Source organism: Pseudonaja textilis, chromosome 2 (assembly GCF_049901715.1).
Source record: "Pseudonaja textilis isolate UNSWEBS1 chromosome 2, rPseTex1.2, whole genome shotgun sequence".
In the NCBI taxonomy this organism is placed as follows: domain Eukaryota; kingdom Metazoa; phylum Chordata; class Lepidosauria; order Squamata; family Elapidae; genus Pseudonaja; species Pseudonaja textilis.
In genome coordinates, this window is record NC_141991.1 from 80,673,915 (window position 1) to 80,679,914 (window position 6,000).

Sequence of the window (6,000 nt, forward strand, 5' to 3'; positions counted from 1 at the left end):
ATATACACAATGTGAGTACACTATATATATTGTATAATATGTATTCACATGCTCTTCACATTTTGTAACTTAACACAATTAATTCAACAGATGAACAATATATATACAATGTCTATACCAGTAGTGGTATTCAATTTTTTTTTACTACAGGTTCTGTGGGCATGGCTTGGTGGGCATGACAGGGGAAGGATACTGTAAAATCCCCATTTCCACCCCACTCCAGAGGAAGGATACTGTAAAATCCTCATCTCTCCCCACCCCACTAACCTGATTTCCAGCCCCGGTTCTCCTGTGCAGGGCAACCAAAGAAGACCCAGCTGATCAACTGGGACTTGGGAGGCAGTGAATAGATGAGGGTGGGGCCAACCAGAGGTGGTATTTACTGGTTCTTCGAACTACTCAAAATTTCTGCTGCTGATTCTCCAGAGCCTGTCAGAACTGGCTGAATACCACCTTTGGTCTATACATAATAATGGGCATTAAAAGTTCAGCATTTTGTATGATATCATTGCATAAATCAAATCAAATAATAAAAGCAATCTTCAGTGCATTTCCTTTTGTAATCTTCACTATTAAAAGGATAGATTACTGACTATGGACTCAGATCTGCTCACTGCCCAGAATTACTGAGAATTAGGTCATAAGTAAATTTGACAAATACATCTGGTGGCTATTATCACTTTGTTAAAATTCCAGATAAAGATCTTATTTCCCACATGGCGTGTGTGTGTGTCAAAAGAAAAAGAATTATGTTCTTAATTGTACATTGCCCAGAATGCTGTGTGAGTGAGATGGGCAGTTTCTAAAATAGATAGATAGATAGATAGATAGATAGATAGATAGATAGATAGATAGATAGATAGATAGACAGACAGACAGACAGACAGACAGACAGACATGGATGGACGGATAAAAAACCTGGAAGATTGTAAGTCTGGCATCTGAAACCCCTACCTTTTTTGTACTTTTATGAAATTTCAGTTTCACATGCCTGAAGTTTGAAGGCAATTTTATCCCGGGGGAATCCTTTGGTGCTTGATTGCTTAATGTTTGATTTACTAACTGTTTTTATTTTGCAATGTTTCAGTTCATTGCAGTATACTTTTTTTATGAACAACTAAGAAGCAGATGAAAGATAGGACATACTTCACATTTATAAATGTGAATAAAATAAAAATTATACAAAATGGCTGCAAGATGTTTATTTCTTTGCTTGTTTGATTGAGTTTTTGATCCACACAACTTCAATCCAACTCTGGATGATGGCTCATAATGTAAATAAAACAAGATTAAAAAAACAATAAAACTCAATTAATAAAATGGGGAATCCAGCTATACAACAGTACAATATATGGGAAACATGCAAAAAAAAAATCAAGCAAGGAGCTCCATGCACTCTAACCCAAGGCCTAGGAAAACAATCAGGTCTTTAAGGCTTTTTGGAACCAAGCCATAACACCACCAATGTGGAACAAGCCATAACACCACCAATGTGGAACACCACCAATGTGGCAACCACCCAGATCTCAGGAGCCCAGAAAGCAGAATGCTTTCTGCTGTAACAGAAAAGGTATAGTTGCACTTAAAAGCTTCTGATAGGTGGTACAAATTGATCAAGAATGTTGAATATATCCACTATTGTTATTGTTAGCGTATGGCATTGTTATATTAGCCGGGAGACCACTATTCTACAGGAACTGGGCATGGTTAGTCTAGTGAAGAGAAGGACCAGGGGAGACATGATAGCAGTGTTCCAATACTTGAGGGGCTGCCACAGAGAGGAAGGGGTCAAGCTATTTTTCAAGGCACCTGAAGGTCAGACAAGGAATAATGGATGGAAACTGATCAAGAAGAGATTCAACCTAGAAATAAAGAGAACTTTTCCAACTGTAAGAACAATCAACCAGTGCAACAGCTTGCCATTGGATGTTGTGGAAGCTTCATCACTAGAGGCTTTAAAGAAGAGATTGGACTGCCATCTGTCAGAGATGGTGTAGAGTCTCCTACTTGGGTGGTGGGTTTGGACTAGATAACCTATAGTACAAGGTACCTTCCTGTTAATCTGTTATTGCAGAGTAGTAGCTTGGCTACCAATTTATTAGTTCTGTTGGACACGCTTGTGCACTACCCAAGTTCACCACACGAGGGTGAGCTGGCTTCGCACCAGAAAGAAAGACAAGCAGCTTTTCCTGCAGCATCATTCTAGGCCCCCTTCCATACCCAGAGCCCCTGCATAAATGGGCACCACAACCAGGAAGATCCAGAGCCAGCAGGAATCTCACTCACTGCACAGAGCACCAATTCATCTCCCAACCAAAGCAGTACCTATTTATCTACTTGCATGGAACATGCTTTCAAATTGCAAGGTGGGCAGAGGTTGAGACAAGTGATGGGAGCTCACCCTGCTACATAGTGTTAGAACTTGAACCACTGGATCAGAGACCATCTTCAGCAACATTAAATCATTGAGCAACCATGCCTCTAAATATATCCACTATGTCAGCTCTAACCGTTTGGGCATAAACCACTGGAGACAATTAGTCCTTCCAATGATTGAGCCTTATGCTATATAAAGCTTTATAGATAATAACCACTACCTTGAATCACACCCAGAAGGATACTGGCAACCACTACAACTCACAAAGTGAGGTGACACAGGCACACTGGCTACTCGTCACTGCCTGCACTACTGAATTCTGGACCAGCTGAAACTCCTGAGTAGTCTTCAAGGGCAGCTTATAATAGTTGAGCTGAGAAATGATAAAGTATGAGTAACTATTGAAAGACTTCCCAATGCAGGAAATGATGCAACTGGAATACCAGATGAAACCATGCAAAGGACTTCTTCCCCAATGCTATTTGTTCTTTGAGCAGGAATTATGAATCTCAGCAGGTGGACACTGCTCTTGAATATGGAAGTTCAACCCCATCCAAGAATAAAAGTGAAAGATCCCCAGTTTTGGTGGCCTCAATATCCACAGGCAGGAGTCTGTGAGTCAGGGTTGGGATTTTACCAGTTCGCACTTATTCGCAAGAACCGGTTGTTAACATTCTAAGCAGTTTGGAGAACCGGTTGTTAGAAGAAATTACTGGCCTAATCCTGCAAGGAAGGCAGGAAGGAAACATTCTGGTGTTGCTTACAGAAACTGCCTCTTCATTAACCCTTATTACATTCTTGGCAGGACTAGACTTCCTGTCTCAGGAACTTCTCTGGAGTTTTTTCCCCCCTCCTTTGCTGGTATTTTGCTTGTGTGGAGTGACCATTCAAAGTTACAATGGCACTGAAAAAAGTGACTCATGACCATTTTTCACACTTACAACTGTTGTAGCATCCCCACCGTCATGAGAGGCCAGGCAAGGAGATGTGTGCCTCGACTGAGTGATATTGAGTTGGCCACGTCCAGCCAATAACATGACCACCAAGCCATATCCACCCAGTCACATGATCACTAACCACGCCCACCACCTAAGCCACGCCCACAGAACCAGTTGTTAAAAAATTTGAATCCCACCCCTACTGTGAGTGTTAGTCCTACCTTAGATATAAAAGCTGGCTGGGTGACCTTTGGGTCAGTCACTCTCTCTCAGTCCAACCAGGGGTGGGATGCTACCGGTTCTGCCCGGTTCTAAAGAACCGGTAGCTCTGAAGAGCAGCAGACACCGAACCGGTTTTGTGTTCGCTGCTGTTTGGCCCACTCACCCGCCCGGGCTCTTACCTGTTCTTTATTTCCTGCTTTTTCAACCTCAGCTGCTTTGCACAGCACAGCTGAGGTTGAAAAAGCAGGAAAAAAGAGGCTTTTCAAACGCTGAGCACCTGTATGCAGTGCTTTTCAGCTGTCCAGGTGGCAGAGCTTAAGGTTTATTTACACACGCACGCAGAAAAACGTACTCACTGAACCAGTAGTAACACCGGTTGAATCCCACCCTTAATCTAACCCAACATACAACATTGTTGTTGTGGGGAAAATGGGAGGAGTGAGGAGTATTAGACATGTTTGCCACCATGAGTTACTTATAAAGTAATAAAGGCAGGAGAAAAAAAAATCAAATAAACTTAAAAAAAATAAAATGTGTCTACATATTATTCACATTTCCAAGATTTGAAATAGTTTTATTTTATTATTGTATATCCTCACCTTTATTAGTTTTATAAATAATACCTTCTCCCTCCTATTTTCCCTATAACAACCTTGTGAGGTGAGTTGGGCTGAGTGAGAGAGGCTGACTAGTCCAAGGTCATTCAGCTGGCTTTCATGATTGAGGCAGGACTTGAACTCATGGTCTATTTGCTTTCTAGCATAGTGCCTTAACCACCAGACCAAACTGGTGGTTAAGTCTTTTCTAGACAATTTCTCTGTTGACAAAAACCAATGATACATCATTTTACAAAAAATTCTCTTTAAGGCTAGAACATATATTTTTCCATTTGCTGTTTTGGACATCATTTTTACCCATTTTATAGTAAGTTCTTTCACTTCTTCTTGTGTCTCATATTTCAGCAAAAGTTTATGCATTTTAGCAATAACATGTTCATGATTACCACATAATTCTATTTCACATTGAGTCTTACTGTGTTCAAAAATGTAACAACTTTTATTTGCTTTAAACTTTTTTGCTAATTGTACATAAGAAAACCATTGACAAGAATATCCTTCTGTTATCAAATCTTCTTCTGGTTTCATTTTACAAACCCCTTGAGAAAATATTGCTACATTGAGCAGAGGATTAACACATACAATCCAACTGCTCTTTCCAATTAACAGTATGTTCTCAACATAATATTGGAATTAAGTTTCCATTACAAATACAAATAAATGTCAGGGGGATACCTGATTACAAGAGGGATGCATTTATAAGGTCTAACAAATAAAATGAAATACGTGGGAAAAGAGGTGCTTTATTCATGACTCAAATCACAAGTTTTTTTGGGAAAAGGAAATTTAAGAAAATGATGTTAGTGAATTAGTTTGTACAAAATCTTGATATTGTCCTAAATTAGTTACTCCTTTGGCTTGCATGTATTTACTTTCTGAAAACTTTTTCATACAGTTTCATGTTCAGAATGGTTGAAATGAAATATACGATAACCCCCACCCTGGCATTCTGTAATACACACACACACATACACCAATGTGTGCGTGTGTGTACGTGTGTGTGTGTGTGTGTGTGTGTGTGCATATATCCAGGGATGGGATTCTACCAGTTCGGACCAGTTCAATAGAACCGGTTGTTACGATTCTGTCCAGTTTGGAGAACTGGCAAATCGCGGCACTGGCTGGCCCCTCCTTTCTTCTCCTGTCAGATTTCTGCTTTCTAGCTAATCTAAATCGATGTTGAACTGCTTTGCCTTCACCCAGGAGGTTTTCCTGAGGCCCAGTCAGGGATGGTATTCGGGGGATTGGGGGGGTGGGGGAGAAGTGGCCTGAGATCAGAGTTGAAGCTTCCTTAGGACTGAAGCTTCTATTTTTCAGTGCAGACTCAGAAAGGTTGCAGAAAGGTAGATCTATGAGTGAATCTGTGATTCTGCAAGCAACTCAATCTGCTTTGCCTGATTTTGGGTGAAAGTTGCACATCAGGCTTCTGTATTGTACACAATACAGAAGCTTGATGATGGCAGGTGAGATTCTTCCGAAACGTTGCTACAACTTTAAAAGCACAACTATAATGACATGGGAAAATACTCGAACAAAGCTGAATACCATACATGTAAGTACCCGTGAAAACTTAAGAATATATATATATGTATGTATATGTTTTCTGAGGTTCTCGCGGGTATTTGTATGTGGATCTTTGGTTGTTCGGGTTTTTTCCTGCGTAAGATTTGAAGTATCTAGGCCTAGATACTTCGAATCTTACGCGGGAGAAAACCCGAACAACCAAAGATCCATGTATGTATGTATGTATGTATGTATGTATGTATGTATGTATATATATATATAGCCATTCTGGCGCAGCAGTAGACTAGCCCCAAATTTAAAACTGAAACAACTGTAAAAATCT